Raw genomic sequence first — 23,021 nt, 5'->3', positions numbered from 1 at the left:
CAATCATCAAGATCTTTATATTTCGGATCCGATAATGTCTAAAAACTGTTTAACCCATTCATGCCCATGTTGTTTGTGGACAACAACGTTTTAAACAGCTATAACTCTTGATTGAGGCAAGATTTGCTCACAAAAACAAGCAAGGCTAATAAATGTTACTATTGCCTTTCATTTGAGTATTAACAGTTACAAGGATCAGCTCTAGAACTGACGTTATTGCAATTACTCTGATTGGATCACAATGGAGCAGTGCTGCCAGGGACAGTTTGCGTTGATGATGAAAAATGTATTTTTCATATATCTTCGTAATGTTGCAATATTATTGAAAATTAACAAAACTTATCAATTTAGACTGGCTTTGGCTACGTTTTCCACGCAATTGGACTATTGTAAATATTCTAAGAGAATTGTATTGAGCATTGGAAGATAAAAATTGAGCAGCTTCTAGCACTGCCAGGGAAGCACCTATCTTTATGAAAAAAGGTTTTTCGTATTTCTTGGCGCTACTGTTTTCAAGGAAAAATAGTTTTGAAACCCTACCTGCACTAGAAAAAAGTTGGGCACGAAAGGGTTAATGACAAATAGATTCAAAAGAATGTAGAAAATATCCAATTTAATTCATTTAAGTAGGCTATGTTAATGATTCATATTATGCTCGTGGCAGTAAACACTACCAACAAATAATAACTCGGATTCTAAAAAATGTCGACGTTGCGTTACAGATCTAATAATCTAATAATAATCTAACAATGTGCATTGATTACTATTTTCTTTTATTCACCGTAAGATAATTAACCTTTAATTTTTCAAGGATTTTTTACAGAAAACTAATCATTTTTCTTACCTCAATCACGTCTATCATCTGCAAACAAATCGAGTAGGGTTCCACACAACAACAATCCAACTTTTCGCATTCAACCCATTTCGACGCAGAGATTCGTTACACTTTCCTTTGATCCAAACCATGAATAGGGCGCTAAATCCAACAATAATACAAACAAAAGCAAAGATAAGCTATTCAAATCTATGGCTCCCCAAAAAAGCTATTTGTTACGCATACTGTGCAACTCGTTGTTTCGTTAGCTTCACAAAACATCCCAAGCCTGTTCAAAGGCCAACCTATCTCCTCGTTAGCACGTGGGGAGAAAATCGAATCGTTAGTCCCATCTCTGTGATACTGGCTGGTTTCCATTATTCGCTACGTTCGCAATTTTCGCCAACGGCAGTACTTGAATAGGTGCTCAAAACACACACACACACACACACACACATACACACCGAGCGAACCTCCCGTCCCCGCCAAAGCTCCAACCAAACCTATGATGCCACTCCTCTTCACCTCAGCCAGTCTGATTCTACTTGGGCTAGGCCAGGTTATTTCTTATGCAATGAACCGTTTGTCATCGGCCGCATGGCCGATTCAGACACCCGGCAGTGAGCCTTAGCTCGTGTCATGTCGCGACCAACCATCCCTTTCGTGATACGAAAAATATTTTCCCCCGAAGCGATCGCTTTTCTACGGGAATGGAAGGATCTTCCTAACAAAGGATAATTGCGCGCCTAAAGCCTCTCGGAGCATCAGCAAAGCACTTCCGCAACCACTCCACCGCCTCGGCAGCTCCCTGCGATGGACGGGATGCTGCGGGTTCGATGGAAAGTGTGCGTCCTTGTGTTTTGTCCCTTTGTTTCATTCAGTACGAGAGTGGCAGCTTGTATTGGTGTTTACGGGCAGGATACTGCAAAGTCAGGGCCGTACTCCACGATGCAATGGTCGCATCGGGTTTGAAACAGTTCATTTTAAAGTGATTGGCTGATTCCATACAATAGCTACATAATGTTCTGCAATGTTTTAAAATAATTGTATTCAAGCAACTTTACTGAATATCCTATAGGGCTAACTATAATGAGACAGCGCACAGAGGAGTAACTAGAACAAATTCCTGGCCAATAACCAAAATATTTTTTTTTATTTTCAATTTCGTTATATTTTTTACATACCTAAAAGTCTGCTGAATAACGTGGCAAAATTAGGAGTATGTCAAAAATTGATAAATATTTTTTGCATGGATGTAAAATGGTGATATTTTAGGGGTTTTTTCTAATCATTTTAATTATATATCCAGCAATGTCGCTTTCTAGTGATGATGACTGTATTAAGTAAGACAATATTATTGCAAACGTAGTTGAACACAACCATTTGTATAACTTCAGCCTAAAACTAACTGAAAGTATTAGTGTTGCTGTGCATTGCACCAACTTTAAAAAATACGTTTCTTTAACATTTTATTCCAAACTTGAATGATAAAAAAGTTACATTATACGGCGAGATCCGGCAAAGTTGCTGAAGCAGTATTACAAAACCAGTTTCCAGCAATCCGAAAAACATAAGAACTCCTCCGATCTTGTCCGATCCACAAATTCCAAGCGATTTGAAAATATTGAAATTTTTAGTAATTTGAGATACACCGAAATGCTGTAGGGCCAAATACTATGTTTTTCAAAATATATCTCTATGAAAATATGCACAATAGTCCCTTTTCGTCCCTCTTTTCCAGTGATCAACTGATTGTGCAACTAGAAAAACAAATGTATTCACAAAGATTACCTCGAAATTACTATTATTCTAAAGGATTTAGAAAATTGACCTCTGCACTGCTAGGTTGATAGATGCCAAACTGTTCCAAAAACTTGTTATTTTCTATTTTTTGTTCATTTTAAGCCACAGCAATTGCAACAAAAAATAATTTTGGTCAGGATTTGACCCCAGTTACTCCTCTGTGCAGCGCCGGTGGTTGAGTGGTAAGCGTGACCGCCACCCAGCCCAGTTGGTTTAGATTCAATTCCAACCGAGATCGTTGAGATTTTGCTGAGGTGAAAAAATCTGTGGTCACGTCTTCCTTCGGAAGGAAAGTAAAGCCGTTTTTCCCCGGCCCATTAGTTGATGGATCGATACACTGATAATAAAAATTCGTACATATAATGAAATTGATCATGCAATGCATGAGTTCATCTGTCGTTTACTGCAACGAAGTATTTTCGTACATTGTAAACAGTAGGTTTCGTTCATTTCATGAACAAAAATGGCCGCTTGGTGAACGAAAGTTTTCGTAAATTTTACATATTTAGAGTACACTGCACGAATGATATCGTTAATAACGACATTATTTTTCATGGATGAAACGAAATGTTATTTCAATAAACGTTTCTTTATATTACGAACAATTTCTTTGGTCGCACGAATTTATTTCGTTCATCTAAGAGAAGTTGTCGTATTTAATAGGATATTACTTTGACATTGCTCCGACAGAGAAAAACTCAAACTTATTCATACAATACCAACGAACAGTTCGCGCTGGCTCAATTAAATCCAACCGAATCCGTACTGCTCCTGATTCTGGATTAATTGGAAGAGAAAGAGGTTCAGAAAATCTTCCTGATACCGCTGGACACGGATACTGTTACTAAATAGTCAGACCGAGACCGTCGTGATGATCAAAAATTTATCTGAATATAGTAACAAGGACTCCACATTCCATCTCTACCAGAGCTGCCAGCTGCCATTTGTCTGTATTCATTGAAGAAAAAGAATTTTGACAATTGATGCCCATTTTAAACTTTTAAGTATTGTCTACTATAAAGTCAAACATTAATAAAGGGTTTAAAATTAGCACGTCGAAGTAATCTGTACATTTCCCGGCTCAGGAGTTTTTGAAAGTGTTATAGTTCATTTGACAATAAATTGTTGAAGAAATGGCCGTTCATATACACACAGAAAAAAATATTGGTAAAAGTAAGAGTGTTCCGCTCTTAGCAAAAAACTATCAACGCCTACTGTCAGGTTGAAAGTAAAACTTTTAAATTAATCAGGAATAATAATCAAATTAAAAGATTTCCTTTTAAGCTAATGAAGATTAGTAATCAAAATAAAAGTTTTATTTACGACTGCGAGAAGCGCCCGTCAATAAGGTTGTCAATTGAAAATTTCAAAAAAACCTATATAAATCTGCATTGTTTATTGAAAATCTGTATTCTGTATTAGGTCTGTATCTGAGCTTAAAAATCTATATAATACAGATAAATCTGTATAAATGTCAGCTCTGATCTCTACCTTTTGACGTTGACGGTTTGACGAATTCTGCCAGTAAATATTATAAAGGCTTTTGTATATAGTAGCGAACAATTCGTTTGCCTAATGAAGCCGTTTCGTAATAAGCCAACGAAAGTCGCTTCGTGGTTTTCACGAAAAACTCGTAATAAAAAACAAAAGTGTTTCAATAAAACTACGAAAGATTCATCATGTGTACGAAAAATTCGCTTAATTTATGAAAATTGTCTGTACGAAACTAATTCGTAGCGATTTACGAATATATTTTATCTGTGTATCTAGTCCAGATAGAGGTGTCATCTCTCTGGTGTCGGTCTTTGGCTTCGTCGCGGAAAAAGGCTGATGGAAAATAACTAGAACATGAAGAATATCACCTCTATACGTACACTGAAACCTCCATTTACGAACTCTATTTTTACGTAATATTCGATTTACGTAACTTTTTTACATTTCTTATAAAAGAAATGTATAGAATTCGCTCAAACTTTCAAGATTTTTTCCGAGGCCCGGAGGGTCGAGTCTTATATACCAATCGACTCAGCTCGACGATTTGGGACAATGTCTGTGTGTGTGTGTCTGTGTGTGTGTATGTAACGGACAGCTTTAACGAATACCTTTCGAACAAGCTATAGATTGTTGAAATCGGACTATTATCAAAAGAGATATTTAACATTAAATGCGGACGAATTGCCAGAAATATGACCAAAAACATGTAATCTATTATTAACACCAAAACGGCTTATTTTAGGTCAATAGTATCTTCGGAGAATTTAATGGAGGTAATACGCCCTTTCTTTTGGTATTGTGCTTTTGCTGATTAATCCCCCTATGAGTGAGACATTTTCACAAATTTTCTTGGATGTGATTATATCGAAATGATGCCTTCAGCAAATTTGTAGCTCTTACTTTTGCGAATAACTTTACTGAAGACTTAAACTATCTATTTTGAATACTTTAAAAGTTATGGCTTGTTGTTTGTGGATTACCTTTTGTCGCCTATTTATTGTTCAATATAGCCATAATCCATTGAATTAAGCCAAACATTATTTCGATAAAACGAAATTTGTATTTCATTTTTCTATATACAACCGCTAGAAATAATCACCGAACACTTCCAAGTTGTCTGGAAGGAACTTGATAACTTATCAGTGCAAAATGTTCATTTGTACGAACCTTCTGACTGCAATTTTTCTAACTTATAACCATCTGATCGATATGAAACATATCGGAAAATGAAAAATGAAATAAATAACTCCAAGCAACAGCGTAGCCAAGAGAAGGTTTTGGGGTTTAACACCATACAACCCCCCCCCCCCCCCCACCACATCCAAAAAAAATATTGGATTGAAGTTGTAAATTTATTGATGCAGACTGATTTAATTCAATATTACAATAACAATTATCTGATCCGTACATTGATAACCTGTTGTTGTAAACATCATGAGGACTTTTGATAAATTGTCGGAATGGGGTCCTGATATGTAATTGATCTATTGGTCTTGATTTCACAGTTACCTAATAGCATCAATATCAAATTCCTGCCTGAAAACATTCCAATAGAAAATTCCAGAGTTCTGTAATCAATCATAATCCTCAGATTTCTTTTTAAATTGAGCTCGCTTTTGTAGAGATGTATTGTAATGGGGGTCTTTATTTAATAGGAAGCGAAGTTAAAATTGATTTAATGTCTATGAAACATTTGCAAAAAATGTTTTTGCCTTTCTCATTCACTCTAAAATTCGTCAATCTAATCCCGACCGAGAGGGCCGAGTGTCATATGCTAATCGACTCAGTTCGTCGAGATAGGAAAATGTATGTATGTGTATGTATGTATGTGTGTATGTGGAAAAAAATGTGACCTCTGTTAATCAGAGATGGCTGGATCGATTTGCACAAAGTTAGTCTCAAATGAGAGGTACAACCTTCCCATCGGCTGCAATTGATTTTTTTATTGATTGGACTTCCGGTTCCGGAGCTACGAGTTGAAGAGTGCAATCACACAGCAAATTCCCACATAAACTGAAATGAAAAATTTTCAAAATCAAATTTGTATTTTTGATGCCAAATGACTTTATAATGCATGAAGATTTGATATAAACTCGAAAAAATAATGTTTGAAAAAAAATGATTTTTTTGGACTTTTTTGCCTTTCTCGTATAGAAAGGTTATGCAATCACTCTAAAAATCGTCAATCATACTGGCCCGGAGGGAGTATGCAGTGAGGGGTTGCTGTTTTAAAATTAAAACTAGTTTAAAATTTCTTAACAAGTTGAAAATTTTCGGCGAGACCCGGACCTCCCGGATCTTATTATGTGATAATGAAACATCGCTTGAAACCAGCGGCGGTCAAGCGATGTTTCAGTATCACATAGTATCTCAAGATCGTGGCTGTCGATCCATTGTACGTATGTGCAAATCGTACTGAACATGTAATATTCTTTTCCACCATCGTATTGAACATAACCAGCCATGGAATCGTAGTCTGGACAAATGAGAAAAGCACAATTGCACCACTAGGTGGATCAAAACAGGTTTTTATTTTGGGAATGCGTCGAGTTGAGACGAAAACGTAATATGATTAATAACGAGGATAACACTTTTCGAATGTAGAGAGAAATTTATGAAAAATGACGATTTCCATTCGACTCTAGCAGGTCCTGATCGATTTTGATGAGCATTTGATTTTTGTTGAATGACCAATTATATGTATAGGTCAAATGTTCAAAAACAGTAATTTAAGGTCAAGATAGCATCATTTTGAAACCGCCGATTTCGGAGGTTTAGTATCTTCGATGAGTTTTACAAACGTCAAACAGCGCATCATTTGATAAAAAATTTTTGACGGTATATCGTCCAAGAAGTATTTATGGTGATTTTTCTCAGGTTAATATTCATGACTACAATAAAGTCTCAACAAATTCGCTAAAGACACGAACTCTGTTACTATTTTCTGAAAAATTGTTTCTGCATAATTTTAAAACTTCAAAAATTACGGTTTCGGAATTATGCCGTTTGGACAGTAAGATCGATTTTCACCAAACTCCCACAAATTGTAAAATTGGTATTGTAAAAAAACGTAAGGGCGATACTTCAATGCTGATAGGTGGGACCGAAAAATTAACCAACGCCAAAGGGACTATATACTATATATACTATCATTTTGTCAATTTCAACAGCAAACACAAATTTTAATTTAATAATTTCAAATACTTTATGAAGTTTTGGGTTTTTTTTTTTTTTTTTTTTTTTTTTTATTAAAGAAAATACTATTTATTTACATTATTTTGCATTTACATCATTCTCATCTGCGCCTATTTATCTTAGTATCTAATAACAGAGGTTCACAAATTTACCAAAATGTTTTCTAAAAACATTTCTGTTGTTCCATCGCATTTCCCTCAATCCTTTCTGAAATATAAACAGACTACCGTTCCCTGACTTTAGATTGTAGCTTACCATTCGACTTACTAGCCATAGTGCTGTTTTTTGCCTTTGGTTTCTAGGGTTTATTTTCCATGAAAGAATATCATCCAATTTTGTAAAATTTATTTTAAGTTTTGTGTTGATTACATTTTTTGTCCATTCCCAAATTATCCGTGCGTTTGTGCACCCTTTAACGCGATGGGTATTATCGTCTATGTCTGAGCAAATATCGCAATTTGCATCTTGAAGTTGACCAATATTGTGGCTCATGAGTTTTTGTTTATTTGGTATCAAATCATTTATTAAAAAGTACAACTTTGATACGTCCTCCGATGACAGGAAATTCGAGCCGATGTTTTCCCAAACTATTTCCCACTGAACGAGAGGAAACTTGTCTTCTACCGATGGATTAATTTCCCGTTTGTCAACAAAATACCAGTATAACAATTTTACACTTACCAAATTGAATTTCTGTTTAATCGTTTTGGCTTCAGCTATCCAATCTTTACCGTTCCTTGTCAGCATGTTTAGTTGTACTAATTCTAGTAAGTATTTTTCATCGAGGTTTTCATTTCCATCGTGATCATACAGTATGTTTTTTATAAACAGTGCTTTAGCTTTGCTTTCGGGGTCAACCAAATTCACTCCGCCATCCTCAGGCCTTAAATAAAGTTGGTTTCTATTGACTTTGAAAATGTTGTTACCCCATATAAACCGACCGATCGCTGATCTTATTTTGGCCAAATGTAAGTTACTAGGTGGAAATACTTGGGCAATATACCATAATTTGGACAGCACAAATGAGTTTACAAACCAAATTTTTTCTATGAAGTTCATGTTTCTTATTCTGCTATTTGTTATTTGTCTTTGCAGGTTACTGATAAGTTTTGCATAAGTGTCCTTTATAATATTTGTCCATCTTCCCCTTATCGACACACCTAATATTATCTGCTTTTCGACCTCTTTAATTGTGAATGGGCCACCTTTGCATCCATTGATTCTAATAAATGATGACTTTTGTAAATTCAAACGGATCTTAGAGTACATTCTGTAGGAGTCTACAATTTGAAGCATCAAATCGAACTCGTTTTCGTTCTGAACGAAGATGGTCAGATCGTCTGCATAAGCAGTGACAGTTACAAATCTGTCGAATACCAGAATGCCACCGATGCTGCTTTGTAGTTTACACAACAAAGGCTCTATGTAAATAACAAACAGCACCATACTCATGGTGCATCCCTGTCTAACTGAAGACTTTATATTAATCTCTTTAGTGATAAATCCATTATATAAAACTGATGATGTGGCTGTCGAATAAAGATTTTTCAAACACGCTATTAGCTTTTCTGGAAATCCATATTTCAGAAGTATATTCCATAGAAACTGATGATTTACACTGTCAAAGGCCTTTTGCAGGTCGAGACTCACCAGAAATCCTCGAACTCGTTTGTTCTGATTTGCTTTTGTTATCAATCTACGAATATTCTTCAGGTTATCTATGCACGATTTTCTGGGCGAGCATGCCACTTGCCCTGGACCAACAATTTTTCCTAGTAAAGTCATTATTCTGTTGGCTATTATTTTTGTGAAAAGTTTGTAGTCTGCATTTAGTAAACTTATTGGCCTATAATTTTCAAGTTTAGTGGAATCTCCCGTTTTGAAAATTAGTGTAATTACCCCAGCTGTAAACTCTTTTGGCGGTATAATATTACCTTGTAAATAGCCATTATAAACATTAATTATTTCATCTTTCAGTATGTCAAGGTGGCTCAAGTAAAATTCGTACGTCAACCCGTCAGGACCCGGTGATTTCTTCTTGGTACAAGATTTTAGTGTGTTCACTAATTCCTCTTCGGATACTGGAGCAATAAGCATCCTTCGATCATCATTATTCAATTTTTCATCCACATTTTCTAGGGGGTTGTTTCCTTCTGCTGGTTCAACATTCTCATAAACATCAAAAAGGTTGGTAAAGTAATCAATAATTATATCGTTTAACCGCTTTGGATCAGCAGTAATTTCATTACCATCAGTTAATCTGAGATATGTGCCCATACGCCTAAGTTGCGATGCCACTTGAAAGGTTTCGATCACTGAATCATGCAATCTAGGATGTAAAAAACACAATAGTTCTTAAATTGGAAATAAAACCAAGTATGGAAATATTCACTGTTGATTTTTTTTGAATGGTGTCACTGCTACTATCGCTTTTTCAAGAAAAAGCGTTGATTTCTTAGTTCTCAGTCGCGTTGTAAATTTGAGTAAAGTATAAACTTCAAATCGATTAAAAAAATCGATTTTTTTGGCTCAGTACAATATACATAACCCCTTTAGGAAAATTCAGTTTTCCCACCACAATATAGATATTTTATTAACAGAGCATATACAATAATTCATTGGTATGTCTATTTTATGGGCCATTTTTTCGCTTTCCCATTGATTTGGTTTGAGATTTCTAGCACTGATGTTGTCCTATGCTGATTTGAGCGATTCTCTGAGTCCTGCCACTATCCCATGTAGTATGTGTTATCAAAAACATCGCGAAGCATCAAGTTCTAAATGTTCTCAAACGATATAATACCCGAAGAGAGTGATAAGAGTTATAAGAAATGTCTCATCACACTGTTATGTGGATTAAAAGCGTTTTTACGAACTAAATTCGAAATAATGAACTCTTTTTTTACGAACTAAATTCGAAACAACGAATTCTTTTTGGAAAGTTTGAGTTCGTACATTACAGCAAGAAGTTATACACCTATGTATTATTAGTTAATATTAGTAAATATAAGTTGGGTGTTTTCGGAATGGAGTTGACGAGTGCATGATGGAAATCGATGTCTTGAGCCGTTTTGGAATCCAAGATGGCGACTTCCGGTTTAGATAAATTCTCTATAACTTCAACAATATGGATATTTTAGGAATGGAGTTGTCGAGTGCATGACGGAAATCGATGTCTTGAACTATTTTGAAATCCAATTCTCTATAACCTTAACAATATGGGTATTTTCGGGGTAGGGTTGATGAGTGCATGATCGAAATAGAACCCATATTGTTCGTTATCAAGAATATTTCTTAACTGCCAATCGTCATATTGAACTTGGAAAAAGTTCCAATTGTCCATTTTCAGCATCTACTTGGCAAGCCCCAAAATACCCATATTGTTAGGGTTATCGAAAATATTGCTCAACCGGAAGTCGCCATCTTGGATTTCAAAGTCGCACTAACAGATTCCACTCCTCCGTTTATCGACATGATTTTTATTAATGAACTCGAAGCTGGTACGCGGTACCAAATAATGTACGTGGATTTCCGTAATATCCTTGTCAATACAAACAGGGATCTTGGTTTTGATATGTCTTTAAAATGTACGTAACGTCGCTATTTAATGAAATCTCGACAACAAATTTTTGACGGAAATTGACTTTTTTGAATTTTGGCATATATTTGCCTTTCTCATATAGAAAGGTTATGCAATCACTCAGAAGATCGCCAACCTAATCCCGGACAAATTCTGGTTTTCTGTATTTTAATAGGGGCGTAGATAGGAATATGCGGCGGGGAATTCTGTTTTCCATTTCGTTTTCTAAGTTCTGAGAAAAATCATATGAATGCAGTCCGCTTGGAAGACAATATGACGCTGTTATAATTCTGCTAGGTCTGGTGGCCAGATTAGCCTCATCGATCAACCTTGGTTTTTTTTATTTGAATTTCGCCATGAATAGCTCAAGGAAGCTACGTAGGGGGTTGATGTTTCTACTTTACTTCACTGGCGTACATTTGCGACTGATGACTCCTCGTTGGTCCTTCATAGAATAATTTAAAAGATTTCTTCCCATCTGCTTTATTGAGAATAGCCAATTTCTCCAACAATAGCTTGAAGTGTTGGCTGTGGTGTAGCAATAACTACGATCGAATTCTCACGAAAGAAAAAGCTCTGTCTGCTAGACACCAAAAAATGTTTTGTGATTACCGAAAACTTGGGAAGAATTTCGTCAGGTAGAGTGAGCGCTAGCGTGATGGATGTTCGGCTGTCCTGGGTTTTTACTCCACATACAGGGTGTTTGGTTCATGGTTAAGAATCTCTCGGGGGGTGATAGACTGCCATATTTGGAGAAAAAAATTGTTCTACACATACCATCAAATCTCAACCGTTACAGAGTTAGTGAACTTTTAGTGTAAAAAACTTATTTGTCTTAAAATACCTCTAACTTTAAAAGTATACTTTGTATTTTAAATGTTTTAGTTCCATTCGAAAGGTGAGAAAATTTCGCATTGAGTGATGCCCTCACATGTTTCAGCTAATGAGTTTAAATAGCCTTTTCAAAGTAATTTATTGAAAATTAAACAATTTCAGACGATTTTTCGTTCATTTCTTGAAAATCATAATAGTTAACCTCATCATTTTAATAATTCAGATTGTTAGTCTTGATGAGCTGCTTAATTTGTTCTTTGACATGATACACTTACCTTTTCTTATTTTCATGATTTTGGGTTATTCAACTTGGATATTTTTATCTCATTTTCACTAGTACCAGCTCTAATTGAAAAATTACGGCACTTATTGTACTTTTTTTCTTTTTATTCGAAAGCCAGGAAAATTTTACAGTGAAAAATGTATTAATACCTTTCAGTTAAGTGAATTTAGTATTCTTTTAAAAGTAAATTAGTTTAAAGTTAGTGCAATTTTAGCATTTTCGTGAATTTTCTTAAAATAGTAAATTATAAACATCACCATTATTATCATGGAAATAATGCATCTCAGCAAGCTCTACAGTTTTTTCTTTGACTCCATTCAATTATCTCTTTTGGTTTCGACGCAAAATCGTTTTTATCACATCGTTTCATATGCAAAAATAACGATTTCGAACCCACTACATTTGTGGCGAGCTCATGCTGTGTTTACTATTAAATAGCACAAAATGAAAAGAGATGTAGATAAAGTGTCAAATTAAAAGTTATAGAGAACATTAAGGGGCATCAAATGAACAATAGTAACGATAAATTTTGTTGATTAATAATTAGAATAATTAAAAAACTCTCCAAAAAAACACAAATTTTGAGTTATTTCGTTAGTAAAAAATCATTTAGTACACTTAACTAAAAGACATTTGTACATACATTGATAGGAAATTTTCTCAGCTTTCCAATGAAATCTTGTAAATAATGATATAGAACATATTTTTTAGATTAGAGTCTTTTAAGCACTTGCAAGTCGGTTACGGGAAAAGTATAGTAATGAAATTACTAAGAAATGAGAAGAGATAGAAATATGACGTCCAAGAACAAATTATGAATCGTCCTAAAACTCAACTTTTGGATACTGGATATTGCTATAATCATACTTCATTATTTCGAGAAAATTAGCAAAAACCTCCTCAAAAACACTAACTTTTAACTACTTTACAGTTAAAAGGTAATTAAAACTAATTACTTAAAAGATATGAGAACACCATTCAATAGAAAATTTTCTCACCTTTCGAATGGAACTGAAACATTTAAAATACAAAGTATACTTTTAAAGTTAGAGGTATTTTAAGACAAATAAGTTTTTTACACAAAAAGTTCAATAACTCTGTAACGGTTGAGATTTGATGGTATGTGTAGAACAATTTTTTTCTCCAAATATGGCAGTCTATCACCCCCCGAGAGATTCTTAACCATGAACCAAACACCCTGTATATGGTGAACTATTTCACATTTTCACCAATCGAAAGTAATGTTCTATGCCTTCTGTAATAGATAGTTTGTTTAAAACCTTTTAAACCTGAACATCGAAATGACTCGAAACTATGTTTATAGGTAGCAAATTATTTCAAAACCAACCAGCGCACAGTGGCGGATTTCCCTAAAAACCTGGCCAAAAGTCGAATATGGTTTTGATTGACCTGCAAAGGTACATACCACGGTTTTTTGGGGTGTAGATTACTATTTTGATGTCAGATTTTTAAAATTCATGATGGCGGATACAAAATGGCCGACATTTTAATCTAAATATAAGTAAATTTTCATGAATGAAGATTTAATGGTTCCAGTGTATGCCAATAACGTTTACAATGCATCGAATTTTAAATAGTGTGTGGTTAAATGATAGAATTTGTTGATTTGATGCATTAAGATGTTTGGGTGTCTAGATGATGTAGCTATTGTGAGAATTGATTTTATTAGTTATTTCAAACTATGTATTTTGAAATATTATATAACATAGTTACAAAACTTTTAAACTCTCTGTACGATTATTATTCAATTACTGTCCGATGCACATATTTCTCAAAGAACGACAAATAGTATTTTTCTAAATTATAGAAAATAATTTGATTCTGCGACGAAATGTATGGAATGAAAATTGACAACAAGTTTTACATGCAAATTGCAGTGACTAAAAATGAATATAACAAAATATGAAAACAAATGACATTCCCTAAGATTTATAGTTTTATTTCAATTTTTAGACCGAGGTTTTGTCCAAAGTCCATTATTACGATGAAGCATCCATATAAATGCATGCATTATACTTGGTCAGAACATGCTTGTACTGCTTCCTGGTATAGTTTTGAGCAACCACGTTTTGTTGTTATGCTTGCTGACATACTATGACTGACAACCTTCTCACAAACAAATTCGCCAAGCTGGAGTGTACGCCAAAGTGAACTTTATGGCCAAACCACGGCCGGAGATCCCAGTATTCTTTTGTACTACTTTACTGATTTTCGTTCCTAGTATCCAGTCATATATTTCACCTCTAGATTTGTTTTGCTTTGTATGATTAAACGTCATTGTTTCCCGGTAACGTATGGGCATGATATTCGTAATAGATTTTTGAAATTTATAACATTTGGCGATCACTTCTGTTGACCTCGTTGGTTTTCAATAAGATCGACCAAAATTATTCACATCTTTTGCGTGCCACTTTTGATAACTTTTGAACATGTTTATGAAACTTGAGTAAATTTTCCCCACTAAATACACAATTCTTCCTGATCAAAATGCAGTATTGTGCGACTAGCTATGACAACCTAAGGTGCAGCAGTAATTAAAAGTATGAGTCCATATTTTAAACAGAAAATCTTATAATTCGACCTCGGCCCACTTAATCAAAGATTACTCAGAAACGGGCAAATTCGGGCAAGAATTATATAATGTTCCTAATAGAGAATCGTTCAAGGAACACAAATTGCCTTGAAACATAGTGGACATACGTGGACAAAAAAATTATTTCAATAATTTAGCAAAAATATGTGTTGAAAACGACTGCTACAAAAGCGTGAAGGTTATTGACATTTTCTATAAACAAACAAAATAATATCTTTTGACATCAATACATATAAATAAAGTACATACTGTCAGCATAACTTTCCATTATTCTATAATCGAAATCGGCACTTTTATCAAAATCCAGCTAAACTTGAATAACATTGATATTTCGAGCGCTTGATAAAAAAAAATGTGAACAAAACGCGATAGTTTAAACTGTTTGGATGTGCCAAAACCTCAAATATGAAAATTTTGGAGCGTTTCACTTAAAATAGCATGCGGCAGCACTATCTGAAGGACAATATATGTACTAGAACCCAAAGTACAACAATAAAATTTTCGACTTTTGGCCAGGTTTTTGGGCAAATCCGCCACAGTGCGGTGGATTCGCAAACACGTCAAGTGCATCGTGCTGCGGCCAATAATTGGCCTTATCGATTGTCGTTCATCTACAAATTGAGGTTTGAAATTTAATATTTGTTTAATCTAATAATTAAATAATTTTGTTTTTGTAGCCGAAGAAGCTTCTGCTCATGTTCGGCTTATTTTAATTCTAGATTCTCTATTTTGGAAAAAAAACAACATAAAGAGAATACAATTGCGAACTCTGTAACTTTTATTATGCAGAATAACAATAACAACATTTTTGCACTATTTAGTCAAAAGCATGTACACCGATTCTATATTCAATTTCGAAATATGTATACCCTGCATTAACAAATCCGATTTACTTTAAATTTTTTGAAAGTGTTGTGAAAAAAATGAAATTTTCAACCTATTTCGGACAGGGACGTCAATAATAAGCACTTGAAGCGAATAGCAACAACTTGTGAAATGTCAATATAGATGCGCTATATCTTTGCCGCTACCCCCATTTGAGGCAAACTTTTTTAATGTGACGATATATTGTAAATTAAAACGATTATTGTATTCCGTACCGCACCTAGAACAGACTATATTTGTAGTATAAGAAGAATGCATTATATTCTGTTGCGGATACATCCTTAAGGCCTAAGCCACATTCTATTCGTTGCTAACAAGGCAAGTCTATCAATTAATTTTTCTTAGCTCGTTTCGAATACTCATTTGATCCTACCAGACGTCTAGGAAAAATATCTACTCTTTTTAAACAACAAACAAGCATTAAAAGGGTGACTTACGCAGTAATTGATTTTATCGAAATACAGTAACATGTAGAACCGTCAGAACAGTTTTGGACTAAAATATTATTACCACACTGGTCACAGCGAGTCGAAGCAAGCAGTACATTACATCACTACATTTGAATCTGCGACGAAGTTTCGTTTTGTTCCGTTCTTTGGAGTGACGTAGTAGGTAAAAAATTGCATTCTGCATACCAACCTTGAGTGTATTCTACTTTATTGTGATTGTGTATCTGATATTACCCTTGCATTTTCTTAACGCCGCACAGTGGGACGGAATCAAAAAATCCGGACATTGATATTTGCGACGAAACTTTTGGCTATGGCACTTTGATGTCTTCGGAAAGGTTTCTTTATTTTTTAAGTAGTTTAATATAATGTTGGAAAATTTTGATTTAAGAGGGTATATACGCAGATGAAAAAATAACTTTGCAAGTTGTTGCCAAAATTGATAGTCATGTATGGAAAGTTTATAGACGAAATGATTTTACGAAACTTTGTTGCAGTAGCAAAATGGCTATCTGTTAAGCGAAAAAAGTTATTGGGTGAAATTAAAGTACAGGTCGGAATACCCCCTTAAAAATTGTTTTTTATTGTAACTTTTTTATTTGATTTTTTACAGTTTTAGATGTTTTAGAAAGTTATAGATGCTTTCAAAACACACCTTTTTTCGGAATAGACCAACTCGCTATCTCTTCGTTTTTGGGATGTATGCCTGTTTTTTGGTATTTTTGGGTTAACTTTAAGGGGCTATGGTTTGCAGAGTAATAGGTAGTAGCTAAATTTATTTTTTTGTTATTCAACAAGAAATACCCCATTAATGCATATATAAATCATAGGAGGATCTAATAGGATCCCTGGAATAATGTGGGGTAAAATAGACTAGTGTTTCAAAAAATTATTTGTATTATGAAGCATGAAAAATAAACTATTATGCGAAATTAGTAAACATGTGAAATATTATAGTTCATTCCATATATTCCGACATTCAAAGTTAATTTTTTGTTATTAACATGCTCATAAGTCATCAGTGTCCTACCAATTATCTTCTTCGTCATTGGATGAACAAGATATAAATATAACCGAGTATTCTAAGCAACGAAATACCTTGCTGAATAACAAAAAATAAATTTAGCTGCTACTACCTGCTACTCTACAAACCTCTTAAAGTTAGCCCCAAAATACCAAAAAACGGGCATGCATCCTAAAAACGAAGAGATAGCGAGTTGGTCTATTCCGCAAAAAGGTGTGTTTTGAAAGCATCTACAACTTTCTAGAACTTCGAAAAACTGTAAAAAAAAAACAAATAAAAAAGTTACAATAAAAAAAACAATTTTTAAGGAGGTACTCCGACCTGTACTTCAATTTCATCCAATAACTTTTTTCGCTTAACAGATAGCTATTTCGCTACTTCAAAAAAGTTTCATAAAATCATTTCGTCTACAAACTTTCCATACATGACTATCAATTTTGGCAACAACTTGCAAAGTTATTTTTTTCATTTGCGTATACACCCCCTTAAATCAAAATTTTCTAACATTATATTAAACTACTTAAAAAATAAAGAAACCTTTCCGAAGACATCAAAGTGCCATAGTCAATAGTTTCGTCGCAAATATCAATGTCCGGCTTTTTTTTTGATTCCGTCCCACTGTGCGCCGATAGTTAAGCAAATTTAGGCTGGTGAAGTATTTTCTATAGCTCAAAAGCCCAAAATCTAATTTTGAAATATGCGCTAAAATTATTAACCCACATCTCTCAACCCCTTACTACTCATTTCGTTCTTGCATATACTGTCAGAAGGAATACCACCCCTAGAATATGACACTGGAGTTTACTAGACGCTAGCCAAACAAACAGAACTTCCTGCATTTTAATCCCGCCTGAAAAGCAAACATATACACACACTCGTATATCTAGACATATACAGTCACGGTGGTTACATATTGAGGTAAATTTGCGTTCTTTTCAGAGTTACCCTGAAAAGTATCTCCGTTTTCCTCTTAATCATCCAAAATGAAATGTGAGATGGAACATGCGGGGACAACTGAAAAACGATTTTATCCCACTTGACTATACACTACACCTCCCTTCTCCGATTTTCCTCAACTCCATTACTCCGGATCGGACTAAAAACGAATGCATGGAAGGAGGTTTGTCGTTCTACTATACATCAAAAATACAGCCAGTTGTTGGATTTTTCCATTTTCCCAAGTGCCACTGTTTTCATTTCAAATCCTTTTGTGTGCTGATGCTTTTAAGGGACAAGCGTCACTGTGGAGGTATAGATTGTACACAATTGACTAAAAGAAAATGTATTATAAGGCCAGATTGAGTACGGCAACAACACTGTTTGAGGGGTTTTGCGGCTTTTAGCTGACATGTCTGGTAGAATATTTTGTTTCAACAAAACGTTGATTATATGTTTCATTATTGATTAAATACATACCTTTTCGTAAGTCGTAGTCCACGGTTAAGGATTGTTAATTTTCTGCTTCCAGAAGCTGCACTTCACTGGAATATGCTTCGTTGAATCAGCTTCGTTATTTATCAACACAATTGCCACTAGTTTTCCTCGTTTGTTACACTTTGTTTCACCCTGCTGATTTTCAATTAATCACACCAGATGTAACCAGTCAACAAGCTTAACCCACAACAGAAGAGGGCACCAGATTATAACTCAGAAGGTATTTTGTATCCGATTCCGTAACTTAAATTTTTCTCACCAATTTTCACACTCCCGGAACAGGATGGCGAATTTTCCTCTTATTTTAGCACGTAATATGGGTAATGATTTTTCTTACCTTACCAGAAAAAAATCCAGGAAACCACACTTGCACGACCTGTCGCGAGGGATCTGCCTGCCACTTCCGAACTACCTACTGCTAGCTGATATTAAGAAAAACTTGAAAAATCACTATTTCTTGGCAAAAAACATACACACGTAGAGAGCGGAACTGAACAGAAAATCTCAACCGTACCGTGCAGCGTTGTGTCCGGGACTGATGCGGCTTCGAGCTGCAAAAGAGCGTTTTGGCAAATTGCAGACTTTGGAGCGCGTAAGCAACGCCGGGGCACACGAGGAAAAGCAGCGTGTTATCCGAAAATTGTGTGGCGCGGTGCCATGCCAGTCTAGTCCCGGTGGGAGGCAATACGTGCAACATATATGCATTGCAGAGCGGAATAACAAACGAGCGGTTGATGAGAGTTGAAGAGAGTTTGGGAAAATTTAACGAAGAGTTGAATATTTAACCGCATGGTTTGTCTGGTGCACGTCGGACCGAAAATGTAACAATATTGATCCAATTTTGTCGGAAGCGTCGGACTCGTCAACAATTCCGACCAGATTGTGGCACTATAGAGTTTGTTATCAATCTCGATTAAACGCGAGAGTGAGAGAGAACGGATCGTGAGTAAGTTTAAGAAGTGCAGCATAAAGCTAGACAAGCTGCGAGCGAGGAAGCTATATGCTTCTGAGTATGCTCAACTAGACGGCATGGGTTCGGTAGTGTAGTAGTGCAATCCGGTTTGTTTGGTAGACCCGAGCAAAGGAAAATAAGCTTTGGGGATTTACAATACAATCTATATTTTAGACTTCATTGACAAATTTTGATTTAGCTAAATCTCTTAATTGGCTATATTTACAACGCAAAAAACTTGTACAAATAATACTTGGGTAAACAGGTCTAATACGCCCCCCTTAAGCAAAAATAACTGTATTTCAACGTTACACACTATGATCTCCGCATCAATTACTCTAATTTATTGCTATATTAGTTAGTAATTAGTTCCTGCTTCATTTCTTTATTAAAAACATTCTAATACAAGTATTTTTTTTTTAATTTTGATTATAGAGGTTTTAACCAATACAAGTAATAATTTTAACCCATACAACTAATAATATTTTTCAAAGACGCCCAAATTCTAGTTTCTTCTTTCACCCAGGGCAATATGCCTCCGGTTATAGTGTAATGTATGCCCCACAATAAAAGGTATGCCTCACAGCAATAGGGTTATACGGGAATTGTTGAAATTTTGATCATCTGAAAAAGGTCACACAATATATGAAACCACAATTTACTTAAAAACAGCATTTCTGTTTTTTAAAATACAAAATTGCCTGAAAAGTTACTTTGCAGTCGTGATAAAAATGGGGTAACCACCCAGAACTTAGTTGGGCGTTTTGTCCGGTGATGACCTCTTGTGAAAACATGCATAATTCTACATGCACTCATAGTTTTAAGCCATTCTAAAAACTAAGGAACTTTAATATTCTTATAAGCTACTCAAAATAATTCCACCAAATCCGACTTAATTGGTTGAAATACTTATAGAAAAATAGAGAGAACTTGCCGAACTAACTTAGTACGTTGATTTCATGAAATGCTACTGTTTTCTGTCATTTTTGCTTTTCAGATAATTCAGGTGTGCTGGAAATAGAACTGGGATGTTTTACTCCGGTGGGGCGTATTATGCCATCTTCCCCTACTAAGTTCAAGAAAGCCAATTATCGTTCATTAAATTTTGCGCAAAATTATATCTTCAAAAATAACTTTAGTCCATTTGAAAAAAATTATATAGAATGATTCAATATAATAAATAATAGTGAGTTCAACTTGATGCAGCGCTAGTTGAAATATTGTGAGGAAATCCTACCCTATGAGTACAAAATCGTGAGGCATTTTCGCATTGAAACGGATTGGTATGATGAAATTTCGTTTAGTGTTAATATTTCTACTAGTCTACGGCCCGATGATAGAAGGAGGGGTCAGGGAGTGGGGGTGCTCTGTGTAGGGCCCGAGTTTATTTTAGGGTCCCGCGTGTTTACCTGATATTAAAATAGAGTAGAGTAGAATGGGGTCAACTAGGTCAGCTTTCATTGGCGAGTTTGTGTGATGGTATTTTTGCACTGATTTGGTAAACAAGCAATCGTTGGAAAGGTTATGCATCTGGCAACAATGGTTTTATGCCAGGCTAAATAATTTTCAAGCTAAATCCAATAAGGTGTAGATACTTTTTTCGATTTTTTTTAAAATCTGGAGGTACTATATTCGAGGTTAAATTAAACAATGTACAAGCCTAGAAAATCACCGGTTCTACTTTTATTTGAAGACTGTTAATACTGTAGACTATTTAAAAATTATATTAACGTCATTCAGGTAAGAAAATGAGATGTGGCAATCATGTGAGATGTGAATAATCATGAAACAGCGAAAGGAAATGTTGAAAAAACATGTTCTTTCGGCAGCTGTCTCTGGCTGTCTACTTGCGAATGACATCTTCGGTGTCCTCGTCGTCGCCAGAGTGTGGAATTGAAGCTGTTCATTCCGACTCACGTGGTTGATTGGCTGTGAGACGATCAGTAGTGACCTATAGTGCCCCCAAACAGCTGACTTATCGTACTCCCAAGCGTATGTTTCATGTTGATGTCCGTATTTTTTTCAAAAACAAAAAAAAATGAAAAGCAAAACTCGTGTTCAATATTAATTTTTACGTTAGAAAAAACTAATTTGACATTGTTTACATTGATTAAATGTACTGTACTGAAAACGAAAGACAATACGTTTTCGCAGAACAACACGCGAAAACATAAATGACGCCGTAACTGATACAGCAGATCCACGGTAACAGCCGAAATAACAGCCATCAACGATGTTTTCTACCGTGTATCTAATTCACACAAGACGAGCAACCTCTGCAAAAACATAGCAAAAATATTTGCCCTGCACCTATTGTACCCCCGAACCTATTTGACCCCATTCTACTCTTGTAATTGTGAGAAATTCACACTGGAACCCTACGAAGGGTTCGTAAATTTAATTAGTTCGTGAAAAAAGTCTTCGTTATATGGGATTTAATTCGTAAAAAAAGTTTGCTCCACATTCTTAATAAAATTTGTTGGTTGAGCAATATTCTCGAAAACCTCGAACAATATGGGTATTTTTGGAACTGGCTTGATAAGTAGATGATGAAAATGGACAGTTGGAATCTTTTTGAATTACAAGATGGCGACTTTCAGTTGAGCAATATTTTCGATAGCCCTAATAATATGGATATTTTTTTTATAAGTATATGATGAAAATGGATGGTTTAGGCCTTTTTGAAATCCGAGATGGCGACTTCCGGCTGAGTAATATTCTCGATAAACCGGCGATATGGGAATTTTTGGAACGGAGTTCATGAGTACGGTAAAGACCCATTTTTATCGGCCCGTAGGTGTATTTTAGGCTGACAAAATGAGGACATTGATAGCATTGGGGTATATTTTTTCTTTCTCTTTAATAAACCGAAACTTCAAAAATATTTTTTTTGTCCCTAAACAAAGTCTTATAACCCTTTGTGATTTTTTAGTACACATTTCGAAAATTGTATTTTTTAACATTTTCTTCATCCTTAAAAAATATGCTCAATAAAGGAATTGATCGAACCCAACTTGGTTTGTTTGCTAGAGCCGCTAGATTTACCGCTGTGAAAAATACCATATTCTCGGGTTTTTATTTTTGGGTTTTAACCGGGTTTTTTTTTCTCAAATCATGTAAACCTGGCCTAAATATGGGTTGTTTCGTTTTATCGAATCTTGCATTTACATTTAATAGACCGAAAATAAAATTCGCAAGGATAGAACATGCTTTGTAAAACCTACGGAAATCGGGCAGAGAGTCATCCAGAGAGTTCAGTATGAGAATCGCTTAGAAAGTTCATACTCGAAAAAATCGGCAGTATATTTCGCTCGCAGGAAAATCCGTATAACGCTACATTCAAGAATAAATCGGTCGTAAAAAAAGAAAAAGTCCTTTGTAAGGAGCAGATATATTTTTTACGGTTTTTATACTGAAGCATTTTTTTTTAATCGACTCTTACATCGAAGAGCTTCTGTTCGATTTTTGTGCTTAAAGTTTATATCCGATTTTTACATTCTAATAATGGGTTTAACGAAGCAAGTTCTGCTCTTAACGATTTTTATTTTCGGTCACTTATTTAGTCCGCAGTCAAACATTTCCGCTCGTTTTATATAATACAGCGAACAATAGTCATAGTTACCCTGCCTAGTGAAAATCAGAATAATCGTGTGATGCTCA

General features: G+C 35.0%; 1 protein-coding gene across 11 annotated transcripts in view; it reads right to left on the bottom strand.

Annotated features, from left to right (window-relative positions):
• Positions 1-18,957, bottom strand: part of LOC131682154 (dual specificity tyrosine-phosphorylation-regulated kinase 2) — a 382,133-nt gene extending 363,176 nt beyond the window's left edge. For 7 of the 11 annotated variants that reach the window (XM_058963403.1, XM_058963409.1, XM_058963404.1 and 4 more), the window contains exon 1: positions 18,392-18,956. The gene's annotated coding sequence lies outside the window, so the exon portion shown is untranslated. Of the gene's footprint in view, positions 1-18,391 lie in introns of all 11 variants that reach the window. The other 4 variants (XR_009304031.1, XR_009304030.1, XM_058963413.1 and 1 more) reach the window with 3 other exon arrangements.
• Between the last annotated feature and the right edge of the window lie 4,064 nt (positions 18,958-23,021).

This window comes from Topomyia yanbarensis, chromosome 2 (genome assembly GCF_030247195.1).
Source record: "Topomyia yanbarensis strain Yona2022 chromosome 2, ASM3024719v1, whole genome shotgun sequence".
NCBI classification, from domain to species: domain Eukaryota; kingdom Metazoa; phylum Arthropoda; class Insecta; order Diptera; family Culicidae; genus Topomyia; species Topomyia yanbarensis.
The sequence above is the reverse complement of the archived record's forward strand: the minus strand, read 5'-3'. Positions and strand labels throughout refer to the sequence as shown.